Source organism: Cervus elaphus, chromosome 15, assembly GCF_910594005.1.
Source record: "Cervus elaphus chromosome 15, mCerEla1.1, whole genome shotgun sequence".
Lineage (NCBI taxonomy): Eukaryota > Metazoa > Chordata > Mammalia > Artiodactyla > Cervidae > Cervus > Cervus elaphus.
In genome coordinates, this window is record NC_057829.1 from 18,888,953 (window position 1) to 18,914,413 (window position 25,461).

At 39.7% G+C, this 25,461-nt stretch overlaps 1 long non-coding RNA gene across 1 annotated transcript in view; it reads right to left on the bottom strand.

Annotated features, from left to right (window-relative positions):
* Positions 1-2,129: 2,129 nt before the first annotated feature.
* Positions 2,130-25,461, bottom strand: part of LOC122709530 — a 47,371-nt gene continuing 24,039 nt past the window's right edge. Inside the window, exons 2-4 of the long non-coding RNA XR_006345546.1 lie at positions 12,569-12,786; positions 7,129-7,219; positions 2,130-2,874 (exon numbers count right to left, since the gene is read on the bottom strand). This is a non-coding gene — a long non-coding RNA (uncharacterized LOC122709530). The remainder of the gene's footprint in view (positions 2,875-7,128; positions 7,220-12,568; positions 12,787-25,461) is intronic.

Below are 25,461 nucleotides of genomic sequence, written 5' to 3' on the forward strand. Positions count from 1 at the left end.
CCAGGGCAGCAGGCAACCTTTACCCTGTGCCCACCCTCGTTGCTGGCCCGAGAGTGATTACCCTACTCCCACATGTTCCTTGCCGCAGGTCAGCAAGTCTTCAGGAGTGGCCTCACTCACTCCTCCAAGGTTTTTGGAGACTTACTCTACAAACAGAGTAAAATGGCCACACACTCTTGCAGCAGATCATAGCGCATCGTATTTTCCAAGGTTGGCCTTTTTGTGGGAATGTGACCACTGTTCTCACTGAGCCCATAGAATCAACATTGAAAGAGATGGCTAGGAATGCAGCCTAAAGCAATCAAGAGAAGACATGGTTGAAAAATCTGTTATTCTACATTTATACTATAAAATTGCCAACAGCAAATTTTACATGACCAAAAAATGAATTATTGTTCCCATTTTTCTGTATATTCTGGGTAAAAACTGACATTTGTGGTCATCAGCAAAAGAGGATAGTAATGATCCTTAAGCATCCTCGGAGGCCAATATTTATAGGCAGATGATGGAGGATGAAGTGCTATGAATAATGATACGACCAGCACTAAATAAATGATTATTAGAAACTGATCCATATTGCTTCAGTATTAACAGGCTCCAAAGAGTGATGGCATTGTGAATAATAACATATTTCTTAACTTTACCCCACCATGGGAGATATGAAGTTAGATAGGAATTGCGTATTTTACAAAACAGAAAACAGAGAGGTAGTTTCTAAACCTAAATGGGAAGATATGGTGCCTAGACACCATTAAGAATTTCACATGCACTGAATGGACAACAAAAAAATATGTTAAGTACCACCTCTTTACACATTATTCTCAATCTTCATTGATAAATGCCTATGCCTTAAATGGCTCTATTAATTTTATGTTTTTGAATCAAATTATTTAAATAGACAGGACCCCTGCAAAAAAAAATTTTCTCAAGTATCACCTCAATATGACTCTGATCCCATATAAATTTACAAAAATCACCCTGAAACCTAGACATACTGAATAACCAATAACTTACACAAGCCCTTTTTTAAGTGCAGCAAATTCTCTGAACACCCCAGATTGTGATGAATAGCATTATCAGAGTCAAATGATATTTTGTATCAATCTAATAAACTACCTTCCAATGGAATTTTCAAAAACTATGACTCTTTAAATCAAATGTTGTAACCAATGAGACCATTTCTCTTGCTCCATATGTTAGTCATATTCTCCCATGCTCTCCATTTTTACCCATTTTTGTCATCCAATACTTAAAGTAAAAATTCTGTAATTGTTTTAAATTCCAAATATAGGTAGTTCTTATTTAAAGACAACCTCGTACAGCACTGACCCAGAATGCTCATTACATCTGACTCAGTTGCCTCATTTCTTCTTTTGTCCCTACCACCTTCAAGTAATCTAAATAGACCAATGAAAATGTTTCCTGGTTTTCATAACTTCCTGAAAAAAAGATTTGATCACTCTGTCCAGTCACTCATTCCAATGTCTAACAATGTTCAATTTGCTTTCACAGGAGGCACTCATCCTTGATCTGATGAATGTATCTCTGAATTGGTTGTTCATGTCTCAAAAGCCCTAACCAGTGACATCCCATGACCCCAACCTAGTCTGTGTAGGCAAATAAAACATTTTTAAAGGAATGAGCATCTTTCCACAAAGATCATGCCTTAAATTCCCCTGAATTTATCTGCTACTTTCAAGCATAGTTTCAAAATACATATAGTACTTCTTAATATTCTTAAAAATTCATTCCCAAACATGCTGAGAAATCCCTTCCCCAGAAAACTATTTAAGCCCTTTTGATTAACTCTGTGGTAAGCTATGAACATAAGTCCATTTCCTTTCTATTATTTTTGTTTTGGTTTTTATTCTTCTTTCACTTGCTGTTTTTCCTATTTGAAATTGAGGTTTCCTGATTTTAACCCATGTGAAAGAAACATATTATTCAGTCTCTTATCTGTTAGGGGGCTTGGTTGACAGAAATTCTCAATCTCTACAATGTAGAAAGGTAAGCTGACTTACACCAGCTTATAAGTCAAACTCCACTGTAGTAATATCACCACTGAGTCCCCCCTAAGGCCCACTCCCTAAAATTACAGAAGGAGAGTGTCCCCTCCTCGGATCTCCCCAACCTAATGTCTGATGGCTTTAGAGGCTCTGGGGCACATTCAACATCTAGATATGAGAAGTGAAAGCCAGAACACAGTGATTCACATTTGCAGCAGTTATGAATTTCACATGGTAAAAAAAGTCAAGTTCCCTTTATTCACTGTAAATGTACTTAAATCAGTTCACTGACAAAGGAAAACTTAAGCCTAACAATCAAGGTATATTTAGTCACTGGTTTATTCCAGAGTTCTTGAAAGCGGATCATCAGTCATTCCAGGATGCTCCCTTCCGTTTCTTTTTTCCTTATCCCTATGGGCTGATCCAAACTCCTAAAGACAGTGAAGGACAGGGAAGTCTGGCATGCATACGGTCACAGAATAAGATACTACTTAGCGACTGAACAACAACAACAATGGGGTGATCCAAGCTGGGAGAGAGGATTGTTGAAACTTCCCACCACATGGCCAAGGTTATTAGTAGATGTGACATGTAAAATGTTTAAAAAGCAATAGGGTACAAGCATCAACCAATCAGAACAGACACCAAATGTCACAACTGATAGGGCCTTGCTAGTGTGTACCAGGTGATGTCAACCCTGCTCACGAGCATCCATCCACAGTGACTTCTAGGGAGCTTGTTTTATGACCCTGGGGACCTACTACTATGGCATCCATGGTTGAAACACTAGCATCCTGCTCTGTTTCCAGGTTGATGAGTCCTCAAAGGTCACACAGAGGACTAGAGAGACTTTTCGGTCATCTGACATCTAAACACAAGAAAGAAAAATTAGACTGAAAAGATTCACATTTGTAGCAATTATGAATTTTACATGTTAAAAAATAGTAAATACAAAAAACCATTCTTACAAACTATCTCAGAGGGATGAAAAAATTTTGACTATCTAGTATTTCCTGGGGTTGTAAGGCATTTTAGTATGCTGCTTTAGGCTTTCTCTGCTTAGACTTTTCTGCTGCCTTTATTGTACCTTGCTGCTATAGAACCATGATGGAATGGGAGATTTACCTACAAGAACTGCTTTCTTTCTCTTGAGCTTCATTAAGAAGCAAGTTCAATTCAGTTCAGTCACTCAGTCATGTCTGACTCTTTGTGACCCCATGGAATGCAACACGCAAGGCCTCCCTGTCCATCACCAACTCCCAGAACTTGCCCAAACTCATGTCCATTGAGTCAGTGATGCCATCCAACCATCTCAACCTCTGCCATCCCCTTCTCCTCCTGCCTTCAATCTTTCCCAGCATCAGGATCTTTTCCAACGAGTCAGGTCTTTGCATCAGGTATTAGAGCTTCAGCATTCATCCTTCCAATGAATATTCAGGACTGATTTCCTTTAGGATTGACTGGTTTGATCTTCCTTCAGACCAAGGGACTCTCAAGAGTCTTCTCCAACACCACAGTTCAAAATCATCAATTCTTCAGCGCTCAGTTTTCTTTATAGTCCAACTCTCACATCCATACATGACTACTGGAAAAACCATTGCTTTGACTAAATGGACCTTTGTTGGCAAAGTAATGTGTCTGCTTTTTAATATGCAGGTTGGTCATAACTTTCCTTCCAAGGAGTAAGCATCTTTTAATTTCATGGCTGCAGTCACCATCTTCAGGGATTTTGGAGCCCCCAAAAATTAAGTCTGTCACTGTTTCCATTGTTTCCCCATCTATTTGCCATGATGTGATGGGAACAGATGTCATGATCTTAGTTTTCTGAATGTTGAGTTTTAAGCCAACTTTTTCACTCGCTTCTTTCACTTTCATCAAGTGGCTCTTCAGTTCCTCTTCACTTTCTGCCATAAGGGTAGTGTCATCTGCATATCTGAGGTTATTGATATTTCTCCCAGCAATCTTGATCCCAGCTTGTGCTTCATCCAGCCTGGCATTTCTCATGATGTACTCTGCCTGTAAGTTAAATAAGCAGGGAGACAATATACAGCCTTGATGTACTCCTTTCCCAATTTGGAACCAGTCTGTTGTTCCATGTCCAGTTCTAACTGTTGCTTCCTGACCTACATATAGATTTCTCAGGAGGCAGGTCAGGTGGTCTGGTATTCCCATCTCTTTCACAGTTTTACACAGTTTGTTGTAATCTACACAGTCAAAGGCTTTGGCATAGTCAATAAAGCAGAAATAGATGTTTTTCTGGAGTTCTCTTGTTTTTCAATGATCCAATGGATGTTGGAAATTTGATATCTGGTTCCTCTGCCTTTTCTAAATCCAGCTTGAACATCTGGAAGTTCATGGTTCATGTACTTTGAAGCCTGGCTTGGAGAATTTTGAGCATTACTGTACTAGAGTGTGAGATGAGTGCAGTTGTGTGGTAATGTGAACATTCTTTGGCATTGCCTTTCTTTGGAATTAGATTGAAAACTGACCTTTTCCAGTCCTATGGCTACTGCTGAGTTTTCCAAATTTGCTGGCATATTGAATGCAGCACTTTCACAGCATCATCTTTCAGGATTTGAAATATCTCAACTGGAATTCCATCACCTCCACTAGCTTTGTTTGTAGTGATGCTTTCTAGGCCCACTTGACTTTGGACTCCAGGATGTCTGGCTCTAGGTGAGTAATCACACCATCATAGTTATCTGGGTCATTAAGATCTTTTCTGTATAGTTCTTCTGTGTATTCTTGCCACCTTTTCTTAATATCATCTGCTTCTTTTAGGTCCATACCATTTCCGTCCTTTATTGTGCCCATCTTTGTATGAAATGTTCCCTTAGTATGTCTAATTTTCTCGAAGAGATCTCTAGTCTTTCCCATTCTATTGTTTTCTTCTATTTCTTTGCACTGATCACTGAAGAAGGCTTTCTTATCTCTCCTTGATATTCTTTGTAACTCTGCCTTCAGATGGGTGTATCCTTCCTTTTCTCCTTTGCCTTTCACTTCTCTTTTCTCAGCTATTTGTAAGGCTTCCTTAGACAACCATTTTGTGTTTTTGCATTTCTTTTCCATGGTCTTGATTCCTGCCTCCTGTACAATGTAACGAACATCCGTCGATAGTGCTTCAGGCGCTCTATCAGATCTAATCCCTTGAATCTATTTCTCACTTCCTCTGTATAATCATAAGGGATTTGATTTAGGTCATACCTGAATGGTCTAGTGGTTTTCCCTACTTTCTTCAATTTAAGTCTCAAGTTGGCTATAAGGAGTTCATGATCTGAGCCATAGTCAGCTCCTGGTCTTGTTTTTGCTGACTGTGTGGAGCTTCTCCATCTTCAGCTGCAAAGGATATCATCAATCTGACTTTGGTGTTGACTATCTGGTTAAGCAAGTTACATGTTCCCAAATTCATCCCCTCCTAACCTATCCAACCTATCCTTAGGTTCTCCAACGTCTCAGGAGGAGGAAAACAGGACACTAAGTACTTGCTTCAGCTCTCACCAGCCTCTAACCTCTATTATCCTCCTGAATGACTCCTGTTCAAACCTGCTCTTTCTTGGGTGGGAAAACACTCATAAGCCATTCCTTCCTACTCTGTGCTTTGGAATAAACTGTATGCATTGAAACCTCCAGACTCAAGCTTTTGAAGCTTAGCTCATGAAGTAAAAGTTTCAGCTTTTGAGAGTATTGTAACTGTGAAGACTTTAAAAAATAAATCCACAAACTCAACTCAATTTTGGGGATCAGCTAATTTAGCCTTCTCCTCAAGTAATAAATTCCACTGATACAACAGGTAGGGGGATGCAAAGAAGGAAACTGTGAAAAAGAAAACACACACACAAACACACACACAAACTCCCCATTATCTCTACAAATTGTATCTTTTGTACACATTTTGGAAGTTCTTTAAATAACCAAGAGAGACGCCCAAAGGCCTATAAAATAATTTACACTGGTAAAAATGAATTAATCCCTTTTGACTTGTTGAAATTAATATATACATATTGATAGTTAATCAATAATTCATGACAAAGATATTTAAAATATAAAATATCTTCATAAGAAAATTCTACTCCATTTAAGTATACTACTTGTTCAGTGACAAGTGGCAAGGAAAATTCGAGGTAGTACATCTATCCTCTACTGCTTTTCTCCCCTAGAAAATATTTCAAGAGACCATACTCCATACATGTATCACCTCGTTCTAAAAGTCTTCCTTCCATAGAAGGAAACAGGTGACTTTAAGGACACTAAGATTTTTCACACTGAATTTTAGGAGCTGAGGCATAAGTCAACACTTGGGAATGCTAACAATTTGCTAATTTGTTTTTAACACTGGTTTAAAAGGAATACATTTCATCTTGGTCCCCTCCCTAGAAAATCCAGGAATTAAAATACATTTTTATATATAAAATAAATATTCAGTGTCTGAAGGAAGACTGAAAATAATGTTTAGTCTTCCAGTAATGTAGGCATTAGCATCTTTCTTGGTCCTCCTTATAGTCAGGAGATGCAACATGGTGAAAGTGGAATATGGACCAAAGAGGAGAGGGAGGAGGAAAGAGGGGCACTTATTTTTGAACAGCACTTCACAGAATACAATAAACTCTTCCTTTGACCTCAGGTGACCCTGAAAACAACCTATGCAGTAGGTAAAACCCGTATTAGTATCATCACCATTTTATAGTTAATGAAACTGATTTATATGAAAAGTATGTTCATGCAAAGTTACAGAGTTAATAAGTGATGAGCTATGAAAAACACAAAACCAGGTATTCTGATTTCAAATCCCATACTCTTTTCACCAAAGTACAAAGGCATTCCCAATTAAATTCACATGGATTTGGGAGCTGTGACAATTTCCCTGAGAAACCATTCTCATCTATTAAAAAATTCTTTTTTTATGTATCTATTGAAGCTTATGGTTGAGAACACTTCTACTAACCTAAATGCATGCTTCTCCTTTTCCTTTAGAAAAGAAGACATATTAGCAATTTCTCACCGTCATTAGGTGAAGAGATATCACTGAGTTATGATAAACGGACTGTGGACAAAAATGACACTACCACTTTTAAGCCTAGTCTTTTATGATCACTCTTACAATTAGTCATGTTCTTTTTCTTACCCCATTGGTTGCCCAGATGCAACAGAATCAGTGTAGAAAACTAGATGGAAGAAGTGAGGGTCACTGAATGGCTACATGGAGCAGCAAAGGCCTGTGACACAAATGAAAAATAAGCCTTTAATGCGAAGACCACTGACATGTAAGGGCTCTTTGTTAAAGCACCAGTGATTTATCCTGACTACTGCAAAGAACAAAGCAAATATCATATTTTAATGCCTAGGATATAGTGACACTGAATATTTTAAATGATAAAGAGAAGACGGGGGTAACTGTCTTCAATTTTCAGTGTTCTCCTATTTGACAATGAAAAATCAACAAAAAGTCCAGGATTGGTGAGTTTTATACACATAGACACACACACACACACACAGAAACACACACACACACACAAACACACACACACACACATCTTGCTTTGTATTTTATCAAATCATTCTTGGATAGTAAATTCAGGCTTTGAAAGGACAGAAACTAATATAAGTGGGGGAAGGGTCTTCTTGAAGAACATAAACTACAAATGAAATTAGGGACAAAAGTAAATATCTATTGAGAATTAGAAAATAAATAACAACAAACTGAAAAAAATTTTAAGCTGACAAATGTAAGCATCACAAAATCAAAAAAACATAATATTTTTCTTAACTGCCTGATATGCCTATATGATATTCACATTGTTACGCTGCATATTCTTTTATTACCCCCTTCCTATGACAACGATTTTCTATGTTTTTAATAGAGAGAACAGAAAGATAAGTGTCTTTCTTTTAAAACAGTTAGTCAAAATTTGTTTTTATTATTGACAGCAATATTATGTGCACATTTAGGATTATTGTGAACTTTGGGAAAATCTTTATCAAATTTCTGCTATGTACAAGTGTAAGGTTTAAAAGAATTATCCACTGATGGGCTTCCAACTCTATATATCTCAAATCTTGTTTCTCTTCATCAATCCACATGCTTCCATTGCTGGACCACCAGACACATTAATATCAAGACAGAATGTCTGCCCTGAGTCTCTGTGTTATGATGTCAGGTGAGCTGGCACAATGAGCAACAAAAATTTTCCTGGAAGATGTACATATACCAGGATAACAAGCTATAGTACGGAAGTGACTGAAAACCATATAAATATATCCCACTAAATCTACAGTAAGTGTATCCCCAGTTGTACTTTTCTAGGCCAGATTTTAAAAATATATAAAAACCATGACTTAACCCATATCCCTTTGACATGAGGAAAAGTGTAACATGAGAAGCAGGGAAACTGGACAGTAAAGAGTGAGCTCAATTGTTTCTAATTAAAATATCTAGAAATTTTCTAGATAGGGGCTAATATTTTAATAAATTTCAGGCTGATGTCCAAAGTTAGCATGATCCATGGCTTTGGGAGTTAAATGCTCCAATCCCAAACGGCAGATGTGATTCAGGAAATCCTAAGTCAGCTTCCAGACCATATTCATTGAAAACTAAACTTGCTTTAAATGCATCAGGTAAGATAAAATATTCTTTTTAAAGTTATCCCAATTGTGTCCCAGGTATCTCTCCCTCTCTCATTGTAACAAAGATAGTCCAGCAGTTACACTGAATTTTGTGACCACTCACAGAAAGCAAGACCATGCACCACGGTGCCTAAGATATATTATAGACTCTACTTGGGGGCACATACAGGTTCTGAGGCAGTCATAATAGCTAAAATATAGACCTTTGAATTTTTAAATTCCTTAAATGAATTGAAATGGAAGATGGGTTGAGATTATCCACGTGGATTAGAAGTTGAGTGGCATTAACCTAGGGAAGCTCCTAGGGGTGGGGGGTGTGACTTGGGGCAGTATTAGGACAGTGTCTGAGCTCCCTGAGGGCATGGACATAGCTGTGTCACTGCCATCTCCAGTACCCACAGTACTACACAGCACATACTAAGTGCTCAGATAATATTTTTTACTTGGATGGATGGATGGAAAGAAGGAAGGAAGGGAGAAGGCCTACTATCAGTGTGTCTCAGGTTCCTCACTTATAAAGTGAAGATAGAAATAGTCCTTCCCTCATAAAGTCATTGTGAGGATTAAATGAGCTAATAAACATAAAACACTTATAAGAGGACCTTTATTACTACAGTGAATATTTGAACTTCACTTAGTTCCTTGGAGCTATTATATTATTCAAGGTCTTCAATAGAAGAAAGTGTGACTGAAGGGAGCTTGAATTAGAATAATTAATGTCAAGGGGTCTGAAATCTCTATTCCGAAAACTCAGAATTTCATGGGCGAGTCCAAAAGACCTGGGATTTTATTCTCAGGCAAGAATGAAAAGAGAAGACCATGTCCTGTGATGTGGCAAAAAAATACATCTTAAGCCCCAGTTGGGTAAATGCAATCAATAACATCCTGTCAGGAACATTTTGTGGTCTCATATAAATATAGGCTACCTGAATAAAAGATAAAAACTGTCATTTCCTCTCTCATGTTGTAGCATGATGATTTATCTATTCCTTTGAAATAACCAAGCCAAATCTAACAATTGTTTTAACTTTTCTGGTGTATCTGTATCCATTATTAAATATAAGAAAAAATAGTGCAAGATGCTAGGATATTTTTAGGACATTTGCAGAGAGGGAGTTAGAAAGAGTGAGGAATAATTACCTCAATCCAACGTGCAAGTCATCATAATTACTCCTAAGACAACCTATGTGTGAAAAAAGTGTCATGGGCTGTTTAATCAATCCTAAACTGTGGGGGTGGTTAGTTATAATTTAGGTATTTTCCAATAGCTAATACAAAACAGTAATAAATAGCTAGCTGCATTCTTAACCCAATGCTTCCATATACTTGATGAGAATTATTGCAGAGCTCTTTTAAAACTGAATTTGACTTGGGATGTTCACTAAAATTTTCATTTCTCAAAATTATGACTATTTGTTTATCAAACCCATGAGCTTAAATGAAATTTAGGCTCATAAAAGCAATAAAAAATATCACTGAGGCAGGAAGCAGGAGCTATTTTAACATATAGGCCAGCCACTGCAAAAAAGAAATTCTTCAAAATGGGGACAAGGTTGAGGTCCAGGCATAAAAGAGCAATTCACAACAGGTCTCTCACCATTTAAAACCTCCTCTTGCTCTGAAGGGCAGGAAGCCTCAGATTCAACACTACCCACACTGAAAGTTGCATAAGATGTATGGCAGAGAACTTGGTGTTTCAGACTACCCCATGCAGAGGCCATGGTCAGTTAGTTTATGGAGTAGCAATTGTTCCCAAATTTGGGCTTAAAGTGCAGGTTCATCTCACCCTACTCAGCAAGGTAAAAACAAAGGTCAACACTGTCTAGCTCAGACCTTCAGATCTAAGTCCTCCAGGACACATACATAATCTTATCGTGATCAAGTTTAAGGGTAAGATTAACACTGTTTCCCCGAGGCTTCAACCTAATTTCTGAAAAATACACACTTCAACTCATTTGTATAATCACTGCAGATTATTTTCAAAGACATCTTTCTGAAGTATTAACTGGATATTATTTTAGAAGAATCTTTACTTGTTTTTCCCATGGCCCACTATTCATTAAAGTAAAATTATATCCACTCAAATCCCAATAAGTAACGAGCAAAAGGTGTGGAGAAGAGTAAGATCTCAAACCTAGAGTAAGATCTCAACTCATTAGAAAGAGGACCTGGAATAAGCTACTTGACCATAATGAGCTGGAGTTTCTTCAACTTTAAATGGAATTGAGAAGCTTCACCTTATAAGGTAGCTTTAAGAAATAGCAGAGGCTCAACAAATACTCTCTCATTATTATCAGCAACATGAAGATTTCATGGAAATTCAACAAAGAGAAAGTAGATCTAAGCTCCACTCCTCAAGGTCTCAAATATATGAGGCAAATCGATGAAGCTGTTTCCTCATTCTTAAATGAAAATAACAGTTGCAATCCTTGTAGAGTATATAATTTTAATAGTGAGAACCTAAAATGTGAAAATACTTAAAATTACTATGAAAGTAATTACTATGTAAGTTAACTACATTAACACTAATGTAATCGCTAGTACTGTTAGAAAGGCCAAATACTCCTTGTGTTTTTGTTTTTGCTGCCTTCCCTGTCCTGCTTCCAGTCAGACACAAAAGAATTCTATGCTCATCTAGTTTGATTCTGCCAGTGTGGTAGGGGCAGCACCAAACCACCTTTGCTCTGTATCTGGTTAAAATATGACATTTGCCAAACTGAAAATTGGCAGTTCTAGATAGGATGTGATGGATGCTGCTGATTAAAAAGTCTGAAGCAACTTCTCTTCCTGGGGATGTGCAGAAGGAATCTTCACCTACTGAGTAGGGTTTTGTTTATTTATTTGTTTTATTTGGCTACACCAGGTCTTAATAGCAGCAGAGTCTTAGTTGCAGCACACAGGATTTTTAATCTTCTTGCAGTGTGTAAACTCAATAGTTGCAGCATGTGGGATCTAGTTCCCCAACCACGGATCTAACCCAGGCCCCCTGCATTGGGAGGGCAGAGTTTTAGTCACTGGACCAACAGAGAAGTCCCTGAGTAGGCTTTTAATTATCTGAGACACCTTCCCTTCCCAGCTGCCCCCAAGTTCCCCCACTACCCTTTAGACTGTTTCTGAACCTTTCTGAATATGTGTTGTCTCCCTAACAATGAAATACTCTTTATGAAGGCAGGACCTATATTCTAATTATCTTTGAACCTTCCATGTCACTTCTCATGCTTCTTTTCACACGTACTAAATCGCTTCAGTCTTGTTAGATCCTTTGCGACACTATGGGCCATAGATTGCCAGGCTCCTCTGTCCATGGGATTCTCCAGGTATGAATACTGGAATGGGTAACCATTCCCTTCTTCAGGGGATCTTCCTGACCTACGGATCAAACCTGTATTTCCTGTATTGTAGGCAGATTCTTTACTGTCTGAGCCACCAGAAAAGCCCTCTTTTCACATGCTATTGATTAATTCTAATCTCAGATAAATCCTTCTTTTACTTTTAAATAAATCCTTTTAACTACTTACTATAATACCTCTCTGAGTTGAGCAAAATTGTCCAGTGAAATTATAAAGAAGTCTGAGTTTTTCCATCTGATGAACATGATAACAACACTTTATGATATGATAATAATAGTAATTATGATAACTAACATATCAGAAATTTATAATATTCCAGGCATTATACTAAGTGCTTTATGAACATGACTTCATTCCATCCTCCCAGTAGCCTGATGAGGTAGCCATGATTATGTCTCACTTATAGAGATGGAGTTAGACACGACTGTGGTCCTGTGATCAGACTGGCTAGTTTTCTGTGATTATGGTTTTCGTGTGTCTGCCCTCTGATGCCCTCTCGCAATACCTACCGTCTTACTTGGGTTTCTCTTACCTCGGACGTGGGGTATCTCTTCAAGGCTGCTCCAGCAAAGCGCAGCCGCTGCTCCTTACCTTGGACGAAGGGTATCTTCTCATGGCCGCCCCTTCTGACCTTGAATGTGGAGTAGCTCCTCTCAGCCCTCCTGCACCCCGCAGCAGCCGCTCCTTGGAGGTGGGGTTGCTCCTCTTGGCCGCTGTCCCTGACCTCGGGTGTGTGGTAGCTCTTCTCGGCCGCCGACCCTGACCTCGGAGGTGGGGAAGCTCCTCTCAGCCACCGCCCCTGACCTTGACTGCAGCCATGAAATTAAAAGATGCTTACTCCTTGGAAGGAAAGTGATGACCAACCTAGATAGCATATTAAAAAGCAGAGACATTACTTTGCCAACAAAGGTCTGTCTGGTCAAGGCTATGGTTTTTCCAGTGGTCATGTATGGATGTGAGAGTTGGACTGTGAAAAAAGCTGAACGCCAAAAAATTGATGCTTTTGATCTGTGGTGTTGGAGAAGACTCTTGAGAGTCCCTTGGACTGCAAGGAGATCCAACCAGTCCATCCTAAAGGAGATCAGTCCTGCATGTTCATTGGAAGGACTGATGTTGAAACTGAAACTCCAATACTTTGGCCACCTCATGCGAGGAGTTGACTCATTGGAAAAGACCCTGATGCTGGGAGGAATTGGGGGCAGGAGGAGAAGGGGACGACAGAGGATGAGATGGCTGGATGGCATCACCGACTCGATGGACATGAGTTTGAGTAAACTCCGGGAGTTGGTGATGGACAGGGAGGCCTGGCGTGCTGCGATTCATGGGGTCGCAAAGAGTCGGACACGACTGAGTGACTGAACTGAACTGAACTACAGAGATAGAATTAAGGCATAGAAAAATAAAGTAAGTTGCTCAAGGAGTATAGTAGCTTACCCAATTGTGTGGGTAGCAAAATCGAGATTCTACCACCTAAATATTTATAACATTTTTGGCTTTTCCCCCAAACCAAAGTTTCAAAATTTACTCGAAATGTTAACCAGCCTATTGCTAATAGTGAGACCTTGACTTCTAGATTTGTATACACATTTAGTTCACCTGTTCCATTTTATGAACCAAACCCATTTAGAACCAGCATTGTCATTTAAAGTAATGAAACTGCACTAATTCATAAATATTCAGTTTTCTCAAACTGTACCAAGGAAGATTCTGCTTCCTCTTGATAGGGTTGATTTATCCATTAGGTACAGCAGGCACAATGCCTATAACCCACAAAACATTTAGGGACCCATGAAAATCTTTTAATATCCTTTCATACAATAAGAAAAAAATAAAAAAAAATAAAAATAAATAAAAAATAAAAAAAAAAATAAATAAAAAAATAAACTTTCAGGTGGAAAGAAATGTTGTGATCTGTAACATTCATATATTCATCTTCAAGTCAACATAGTTATCAAATATAGTTACTGACTTATACATATCAGTTTTATGGAGGAAAGGGCCCACTACAGCAAAAATGTCTAAGGTCCCCTTGGAAGACCCCCTAAGGGGTCTTCAGTCTCAGTCTGTTGACTGAGCAAGGTTTTAGGGGCACTTTCTGCATCACCGTTTCTCATGGTACCCTCCCTCATCACCCCCAAGGCCAACTGCTGCTGCTTTGTGACTTCTGGCTCTTCCCTGTGAATATCAAGTGTGACAGAGAAGTTCTGGCTTATAAAAAGAATGATAGCTGCTCTACAGCATAAACAGCACTTACTAAGGAGCCCAATGAGAAGTGTTAGAAAGGTGGTTTCCTTCTCCCTTTCAGCATGATGAGTGGCTATACAGGATGTCTATCACTCAACAGATGAGAGTTTCCTGGCCACAAACTGTCTAGCCACAAGAAAACAGTGCACAGCCAAAGGATATAACAAATAGGAAATTTAAAATGTCAGGAAAAACCATCCTAACCGCTTACTGAGGAGCATTCTTAAATCTGGGGTTCTAAGAAATGTTCTTATAAAACTGATAATAACAATGATAACTCTGGGTCACCTGGGGGCCAAGGCCCTAGAAGGGAAGACTTAACCCAACTTAAGCCTGCTTTGGGTTAGTTCTCCACCCTACCCCATTCCATGCACATATTCGTGAACTTTTTTTGGAAGCTCAGATTCCAAACATCAGTCTGAAATACAAAGCTTAAGCAAACCTTTGGTTAAGACAAGGACCCTAGTGAAAGCACAGATGCCATTTTGATCCTAGCTGGGCTAGAGACCCACTGAGACCTGTGATTCTTAACTTTTGTTCCATTTGACTGTTCATAATGACCTTTATCCTCAAGTCTGGCTTGTGAGTAATTAATATGAAGTCCTTCTCTCAGCCTCTTAGTTTAAAGAAAGAGGAAGGAAACAGTCCATTGTTTTTCTAAACTTGCAGTTTCCTAGAGTAAGATGGAAAATTGAGGACAGCAAGTGAAAGCAGCAGGCATCTCTATAGAAGGACATCCGGTAAGGCTGGCCTGCTCTTGAGGGGTATATGTTGACTGTGGGGCAGTGGGGGACAGACATAAAAACAAATTGAAACACTCTGACTACACTGTATATGTGTGTGTGTGTGTGTGTGTGTGTGTGTGTATTATATATATATATATATATGAACATTTATTGCAACCAAGTCTACTTTGAAACTGAGTATATAGTCTGTCCATTCTGTATCTTAAACCCAGAGAAAGAAAACTTCTTCACTTCTACACAAAGTGGGAAAATGCATCAGAATGGCAATTTTCTTCAGTTTTGAGAGAGATTTTTGTTGTGCTCAGAACTGAAAGGGAAGACCAAAAAAAAAAAAAAGTTGTGTGTATATGTGTATGTGTGCGTTTAATATTGCATTCTGTTCATCCACAAACCTGGTCAAAAATAGCTCTCAAGTTTGTTCAGCACAATTTGATCTTCATAATTATGCAGGTGATTATGGGGCCCCATTAGAGTTTTCAAAGCACTTTGTACACAAGGGGCCTTTAGACATTCTACTATAACAAAAACAAGCTCATAAAAATCCCACACACTTCATCAGGCCTTTGATAACCCATCATACAATAATGACCTTGAGTAACTAACAGACTGTACTACACTCAAACCAGTAGCTTAGAGGTAAGATTTTGTATCTTATGATGTCTGACTAGAGTTACCTAGGGACTCAAAAGAAAAAAAATTCACACACACTTGCTTTTGCCCTTTGATGAGCATATCCATGAGTCATCAGAAATAACCAACCTCCCCGCCCCAACTTTCATCTCTGGTCACCTTCTTCTCCCAGGTAGGTTTGTCAAAATAGACAGTCTAGATCAGCCTTCATGTGAAGGGGGCTGCAAGCCCAGTCCTGCCCATCTACGAGATCCTCAGTTCCCCCCTCTCTCTGGGCCTCAGCCTCTCTTCTGTAAGATGAGGTTACTCTAGAATCAGTGGAATTCTTTGCATGTACTCTAGGGCTCTTGGGTTGGGGAAAGCTGAACTTGGAGGTACAGCTACCTCTTCTAAGTCTGAATACCATAAGGTTAGATGATCTCTAAGGTGCTTAGGAAGAAAATACACTTTCACTTGCCAGACACGTGGGGGAAAGGTCAGAGACTGAGAGCATGGTAAGGCCTCGCCTGAGGACTGGCTTCAGTGGGACAGTTCAGCAGGCAATGATGGACACCCAAGAGCCCCAGAGTGAGGTCCCACTGGGAAATGGCCAGAGCCACAGATGACCAGTGTCTTTTATACATGCCATCTGATTCAGTCTTTACAAGGGAGTAATAATATCCCCTTGATGTTGTGAAATGATGCTGTGAAAGTGCTGCACTCAATATGGCAGCAAATTTGGAAAACTCTGCAGTGGCCACAAGACTGAAAGAGGTCAGTTTTCATTTCAATCCCTAAGAAAGGCAATGTCAAAGAATGCTCAAACTACCACACTCATCTCACATGCTAGTAAAGTAATGCTCAAAATTCTCCAAGCCAGGCTTCAGTGATACATGAACTGTGAACTTCCAGATGTTCAAGCTGGATTTAGAAAAGGCAGAGGAACCAGAGATCAAATTGCCAACATCAACTGGATCATCGAAAAAGCAAGAGAGTTCCAGAAAAACATCTATTTCTGCTTTATTGACTATGCCAAAGCCTTTGACTGTGTGGATCACAACAAACTGTGGAAAATTCTGAAAGAGATGGGAATACCAGACCACCTGACCTGCCTCTTGAGAAACTGTATGCAGGTCAGGAAGCAACAGTTAAAACTGGACATGGAACAACAGACTGGTTCCAAATAGGAAAAGGAGTACGTCAAGGCTGTATATTGCCACCCGGCTTATTTAAGTTATATGCAGAATACGTCATGAGAAACATTGGGCTGGATGAAGCACAAGCTGCAATCAAGATTGCCAGGAGAAATACCAATAACCTCAGATATGCAGATGACACCACCCTTATGGCAGAAAGTGAAGAAGAACTAAAGAGCCTCTTGATGAAGGTGAAAGAGGAGAGTGAAAAAGTTGGCTTAAAGCTCAACATTCAGAAAACCAAGATCATGGCATCTGGTCCCATCACTTCATGGCAAATAGATGGGGAAACAGTGACAGACTTTATTTTTCTGGGCTCCAAAATCCCTGCAGATGGTGACTGCAGCCATGAAATTAAAAGACGCTTACTCCTTGGAAGGAAAGTTATGACCAACCTAGACAGCATATTAAAAAGCAGAGACATTACTTTGTCAACAAAGGTCTATCTAGTCAAGGCTATGGTTTTTCCAGTGGTCATGTATGGATGTGACAGTTGGACTACAAAGAAAGCTGAGTGCCGAAGAATTGATGCTTTTGAACTGTGGTGTTGGAGAAGACTCTTGAAAGTCCCTTGGACTGCAAGGAGATCCAACCAGTCCATCCTAAAGGAGATCAGTCCTGGGTGTTCATTGGAAGGACTGATGTTGAAGCTGAAACTCCAATACTTTGGCCACCTGAAGCGAAGAGCTGACTCATTTGAGAAAACCCTCATGCTGGGAAAGATTGAAGGCAGGAGGGGAAGGGGACAACAGAGGATGAGATGGCATCAATGACTCAATGGACATGAGTTTGGGTAAGCTCCGGGAGTGGTGATGGACAGGGAGGCCTGGCATGCTGTGGTCCACGGGATCACAAAGAGTTGGACACGACTGAGTGACTGAACTGAACTGAATATTATCCCCATTTTCCAGCTGTAGGAACTGAGGTTTAGAGTCACTAGATGATTGTTCAGGATCATCCAAATAATCAATTCCAGAGACAGGATCCCAGCTCAAGGGGAGGAGAGATGCATTAGATGGGGTGGGAAGAGGAGATCAAGTTTTCTGGCCCTCTTTCCCATTTTGTCCCTATCACAAGCTAAGCTCTAATGTCTACCTAACATGTATCACCTTTCTATTGGAGGTTGGGGTCAGGAGAAAGATAACGAAGAACGTCACTGTTTTTACATTCAAGAAGTTTATAACTAGTGACATGTGTAAATGTAGTATTAGAGTAGTTCTAGCCAGAAACAGAGTAGGACTGTACTTTTACAGTTTCTGCTTCCGAACAGTGGAGTGTGTCCGCGCTTCTGCCAGTGATGCTGGAGCTGAAGGGTGGGTGCCACTTCCAATTGGATGCTTCAAAAGCCTGGGCTGTTTCCCTGGGCCATAACTGGCAACATGTCCCATGGTGGCTGCTCCATCAGCCAAGGTCCCCAGGGAGGCTAATTTGGAGCAGGGCCTCAGACAAACTGGTAAGGGCCTGTCTCATAAGGAAGATAGAAATCTTGCTGTTTAAATCACTGAGTTTGGCAGTTGTTCGTCATCTCAGCATCATCTGTCCCATGCTGGCTAATACAATAAATATCCAACATGGCAGAAGTTTTAAGAAGCCAGAGGTTTTGTCAGTCATTATCCACATTAGTTAACCTATAGCGGCAATTCTTTTAAAGAGAGTTAGTAGTTAGTAATTCATTTCACTTGCCTACTATACTGTGGCCAGCAGGTTTCTATATAATTGAAGAGTATCAATGTTAATAATTTCCACTGATGTAATATATTATTAATTAAAATTTTTCTAAAGTGCCTACACTGTAGACCTATAAACATGGAGAGAAACTTTTGGCATATTTAAATACCCATAGTAAATGCTGAGGGAGATGTGGGCATGTAAGGGGAGGACATTGGAAAGCAGGAATATGTAGAAGGCACTTCCGGCTTTTCCTTTGCAGAGTTACTGCCAGTTTCTCTGATCTCATCAATGGCCATACAATATTTTTAACTAGTTCTCAATTTCAGTTTTACCTTTCAGTGATATTTAAAATACTTTTATATTACTCATTACAAATTACATTTCTCTGTTCTGATTTTTATCCCTTCCATCAGGACATTCTATATATCCTAATTCCCCTCTAGATTCATGAAGCATTATTATAAGTTAGCAATACGCCACCATTTGTAGACAGTGGGCCAAGCTCTCTGCTTTGTGTGAATTTAGTCACCGACCCTCACAACAGTCCTGTGATGTAGGCATTCTTGTTACAGATCTTACAAATGAGAAGACTGTGGATCTTCTTATGGGCAAGGAACTTAGCCAAGCCCCACAGCCAGGTAGAACCAGACAGTCTGTCCTCAGAACCCACACACTTTGCCCCCACACTTCCCAGGCCTCCTGATTATCTCACTTCTGAGGAACACTCCCTACAAAATGGCTCAGGCATGTTCCGCCTCAGTCGCCCATTCATACCACCACACAGCTCAGGAGCAGTCAGGGGGCCAGCAGTACAGGGCCCTGTGGGGCACAGACAGAGGACCAGCCAGAGCACAGAAGCCGTATGACCCTGAGAACAGACTGTGCGGATTAAGGCAGCCAGCCAGAGCTCATTGTCCTGGGGCCCTTCTGAAAGAAGGTCTTAAAATAGCATTTGATGATGTGGAGACACACAGGTATCTCATGTGACTGATCTCAGGAACTCCACAGATATTACAGAAAACGAAGGTAGATGTAAGGTCCAGGTCTAGGCCTGGTTCTGGCATTAACTAGCTCTGTGACTTTAGCTAACAATAATAAACAGCACTTCGGGAAGGAATGTTAACCCCGGTGCCAAACGCTATGCTCAGCACTTCATGTTCATGCCCTCATTTCATTTATTCTCCCCAAGACTACAAAAAGCAGACACTGTTATTATCCTGCATTTCAGAGATGACAAGTAAGTACCCAAGAATACACAGTAAGTGTCATGTCCAGAGTCAGGATTTATTCCAGCCATTATCCATCTATACAATACAAACATTGGGTGTGATGAACGCAAAAAGCTGTTTTAGCTCTAATATCTGGTCTCTTTCACAAATATCCAGGGAAAGTGACTATTCAACCTACTCCACATTGAACTTGCAGGAAACCATTTGTACTGCTCTCCCCTCTACCCAACTTTGTTAGAATTGGGAAAAATGGGCCAAACTCCAATCAATACCGCCCCTCTTTTCTGCAGTTCCTAAATATTATTAGAGAACACTTAACAAATCCACTACAAAGTTAATCCCAATGACAGAAGTTATAATGAGAACAAGAGTGATGTTTAAACATAATCCGTTTTCTTGTAATAAAATGATGCAGTCCTTTCTTTATCTTCACAGGGCTCCTAACATGGGGAAGCAGTTTGAAATCAAGGCCAACTTCTTTCAACAGTGCTGACAGAGGCTAACACTGCCCCGGGGCTAATCTGCTTGCCCAAGTTCTAAATGTATTTGTCATTTAAAATAACAAACCAACTAATAATAAACTCCAAATAATGAACTTTCTCTAGGGCCTTAGTGCTTTGTTGATTCCAAGCATCAAATCCCAGATGTCCTCAAACGTTAGGGTGCAGAATTACCTGAGAACTTATAATATGCCAAGTTCTGGGCCCATCCTTTAAGAATGATTTCAAGGTCTGGAAATGAAGGCCCAGACTCTGCATTCTTACTTCCCCCACTACCTCCAGGCGAGTTTGATGCCCGTGGTTTGTGGACCACACTTTGAGAAACGAAGCCTAGTCCTTGTACTACATTCATATACTTCATTTACCCCAAGGAAGATATGGACTGTCCTTGCCATTCTGGCCAGACACAAACCAATGAGGTCAGTTCAGATGGCCAATTCAATTGTGGCTTGTTTGGTTTGTTGAGGAGGTTTTGTTGTTTGTTATTGTCAATTTGGATTTTTAATTGTGGCATATAATTGATGTCCAATAAACGTTTGTCTATGTTGAACAAAATCACTATTCTTTTTTTGCTTTACAATAAATGGACAAGTTTTTCATTGAATTACCGCACTCTACTACTTGTTTTGGGCCATTAGTCACTGCCTTCACACCATTTCACAAGGTTATTCAATAGTGTTTCACCCCATTCCCTTGAAAAGTCCAATTTGAAAAAGTACCACCCTAAGGAGACCTTGTAATTTATTGTCCAAAATAAGGCTTTGTTGATAATTCCCCTGGGACAACAGGCATAAACCAAGACTACCTGAGAGAAATGGGGCACATGATGCCTCCCATTTTCACCAGTTAGAAAAGAGATAACTGGGAGGCTACCTATTTGCCCAAAACACCAAACTGACCGTACCCCTCTATGAAGGGCTACAGTACTGGATCAGAGACTGCCTTGGGTTGCTTTTGTCTCTCCATGGGACTTACAGCTGCCTAGCTTAGCCACCAAAATGTTTTATCACTGCTGAAATCAGGGGGCATGTCTCTCTTCTCCTCCTTCACAGCTCCTGGCCCAGGTGCTTAGCAAGTGTGCCATCTGAGGGGAAGGTGACAGAGGTAGCAGAATTCATTGTTCATATGATACCATGGGAACTTTCATCCAGCCTAGGGAGGCTTCACCTGATTGAAGAAATCTTTTGAAGAACAGAGCTAGAAAAACTGGGTTTGCTTTCTATCTGTGTGGCCTTACACAAATCACTTAACCTCTCTTAGCCTATGTCTCCATAAATATGGTTGATAATATTAACCTCATAACATTATTAGGAAGATTGAGATAATATATGTGAATCCCCTAATAGGGCCTTCTAACCAATGATAATTCCCTCCCTATAAAACTGAACCTGCTGAACAGAGAAAGAGGAACTAGAGAAGGCCATCACTGCTTACTGTTCTAGTTACTACCACAGCATAACAAATTACCTCAAATCTAGCTGCATAAAATAACCATTTTATTATGCTGAGTCTATGTGCCAGGAATTTGGAAAGGACACACAGAGGTGATTTGGTCTACTCTGTAACATCTGGAACCTCAACAGGAAGGACCTAAAGATTTAACCTCTGTGGCCAAGAATTATCTGAGACATTGTTCGTTCATATTTCTGGAGATTGATGCCAGCTCTCAACCAGAAAGCCTACAGATGTGGCCTAGGCTTCCCCACAGAATGGAGACCCCTGAATCCCTACATAGGGGTTCAGAGCTCCAAAGGCCAACATTCCAAGGAAACTAGAAGGAAGCTGCATGGCCTTTTATGACCTAGCCTCAGAAGTCATATGGTGTCAGTTCCACTATAATCTCAAGCAGTCTAAGGAGGAGAACACAAATCCCACCCCTCAACAGGAGGAAAGTCAAGTTCACTGTGTAATAAGATTATATGGAAAGGGAAAACTTGGTCATTTATGGAAAATATAACCTGGCACAATTACCCTGTAAATGATCACGTGATAAAGACATAAATTAAAAAAAAAGAAAAAGTAAACCACTACATATAGCATCTTAAAATCTCAAAGTATTTAAGGATCTCCTGAACCTCACGGATAGTTTAAGCTTTGGTTAAGCTGGCCAAGCCCCTGCCTTTAAGACACTAAGAGATGGGTGTGTGCCTTAAAGATGCCCCTACTTTTAGAAAAAGTTTGCTTATAAAAGAAATCAATCTCTCAAGCATAAGTTTTAGGAGACAGACATTCATATTTGGTGAGTTGTGTGAGGAGTTTATTTGTATATTAAATAAAAACTAGAATTCATGGTCTCTTATAACCTGGCCTGTACCTACTGTACCCATTTTATCTCCAGCTACACTGAATCACACATCATTTCTGGAATAATAGATTTTTGTAGTATTTGCTGTTTTGGGGTTGTTGTTTTTTTGCCATGATACCTTTGGGCTGTGTACTTCCCCTTGGAATGTTCTTCTATTCGTGCCTATCAAAATTCAACCCATCCTTCCATGCCCAGTTTCAATGTCACCTCCTCTCTGAAGATTTTCCTGATTGCCCATAAAGGTAATCTCTCCTCTAGAACTTCTATAGGACTTTATTTATACCCTTCCTTTTATAGCACATTTCACCTCACATAAATTTTGCCATTTCCCAAGGCCCACATCAAAATTTCACCTCATTCTTTCCCTCTGTCCTGATCCCTACCCTTAAGTGATGCTAAAAAGAAAACAAGATTAAAAAATTTCTCGTATCCCACTGTTCATCGCAGCACTGTTTACAATAGCCAGGACATGGAAGCAACCTAGATGTCCATCAGAAGACAAAGGGATAAGAAAGCTGTGGTACATATAGACAATGGAATATTACTCAGCCATTAAAAAGAATGCATTTGAATCTGTTCTAATGAGGTAGATGAAACTGGAGCCTATTATACAGAGTGAAGTAAGTCATAAAGAAAAACACCAATACAGTATACTAATGCATATATATGGAATTTAGAAAGATGGTAACGATGACCCTATATGCGAGACAGCAAATGTATTGAACAGTCTTTTGAACAGTCTTTTGGACTCTGTGGGAGAAGGCGAGGGTGGGATGATTTGAGAGAATAGCATTGAAACATGTATATTATCATATGTGAAACAGCTCTCCAGTCCAGGTTCAAAGCATGAGACAGGGTGCTGAGGGCTGGTACATTGGGAGGACCCTGAAAGATGGGATGGGAAGGGAGGTGGGAGGGGGTTTCAGGATGGGGAACACATGTACACCCATGGCTTATTCAGGTCAATGTATGGCAAAAACCACTACAATATTGTAAAGTAATTAGCCTCCAATTAAAATAAATAAATTTAAAAAAAATAAAAAAGAAATCTTAAAAAAAAAATTGCCCTATTTTGGAAGTAACTGGGTTCTCACCTGGGTAGAAAGTGTTGGCACTGAGAGGTGGTGAGGAGTCAAGGTGCTAATGGGGAAGAAGAGATGAGTCAAGTATGATTACCTCTACCCAATGGATCTCCATCCTCTGTCTCTCGTGATTTCTTCCTATCTGACTACTCTGTGGTATGTGACACATACACACACACACATGCGTGCATGTGCACAAACATACATACACATCAGCCACTTAAAAGCATTATGAGGGATTTCCCTGGTACTTCAGTGGTTGAGAATTTGCCTGCCAATGCAGGGGACATGGGTTTGATCCCTGGTCTGGGAAGATCCCACATGCCGCAGGGGACCTAACCCCATGCACCACAACTACTGAAGCCCATGTGCTCTAAAGCTTGGCTCCACAACAAGAGAAGCCACCTCAATGAGAGGCCATGTACCACAACAAAGAGTAGCCCCCAACTCACTGCAACTACAGTAAGCCTGAGCACAGAAACAAAGACCCAGCAAAGCAAAATGTAAAAAAAATAATTTTTTTTAAAAGACATTATGAATCTCCATGGGGAATGCCATATTTTTTTCAGTCACTTAAATTATCATTTATTTCAGAAATGCAGCGATCATCTCTTAATGAGGAAACTTGTCTACTTATTGATTCTTTCCTATTTAACAAGAATCTCCCAATCCCTGGATTCTGATTCTTTCTTTAGAACACATTCATCTCACTTACCATGGACACTCTCATACACAGATAATTATATTTTAAATTACATTGATTTAGACTTTGAGTTACATTGTGCTTTTTTCTACTGGGCCAAATAATAAATTTGAGCAACTATTCTCCTGTTAAATATAGCCATCAAGGAGAGAAAAAACTGCTTTTCATAACTTTTATTTGAGGAAGAAAACTCATGAATTCAAGCACAAAAGCTCTATTGCACTATTTGGCCTGATCTTCCAAGCAGAATTATAACTCTCCTTCATACCCCATTTCTTTTTTCCTCTAACATTCATGGTACTCATGACTTCAAATTTTACATCTTAAATTTCAGCTAGTACTTACTTAAGTTCCTAAATCAGATTAATTAATTTCTGTTAAACATTCATGATTCATGATTTCCCAGGTGGCCTAGTGGTAAAGAACCAGCTTGCCAATGCAAGAAACATAAGAGATGTGGGTTCACTCCATGGGTCAGGAAGATCCCCTGGAGGAGGGCATGGCACTCCAGTATCCTTGCCTGGAAAATCCATTGGACGAGAAGTCTGGTGGGCTACAGTCCATAGGGTCACAGAGAGTGGGACATGGCTGAAGCAACTTAGCACGCATGCATTCATGATTCAGGCTACAGATTCACTCTATGGAAAGAGTACCCTCCAGAGTGAAGAAGAACTGGGAGTCTCTCCTGTCCCAATTTACCTTATCAGCTAAATGGTCTCTTCCTTTATGCAAGTTCTCTTTTGAAATTCCAGCAACAAATAATAGCTGAAAACAAGCACCACTTTAACAAACACAACAGCACTATTTTAATATACTAAACTCCATCAAAGAAAGTACCACCACTTAGTCTACTCTGTTGAATAATCAAGCGTGGTACAATCCATTAATTTACCACATTTATATGAACTTCAACCTATCTTAGCATTATCCTCTGAGAAGATTTCGAAGTGAGGTAAACATGTAGTGGACAACTCAACCCTTAGCTTTATGTGATACAATTCATATCTCATTTAATCATTCATTCAATATAACTATAAATATTCCTGAGTACCTACTTTACCCAATCAAGTATACTATAATCCAATAGTTCCCAGTATTTAGATTTTACAGACTAGTAAAATTCCCAATATATTTTGATAGACTAACAAATGCTTCCAACATTTTATTCTGCTGAGGAACATCAAGTTGTGAAAATCAGT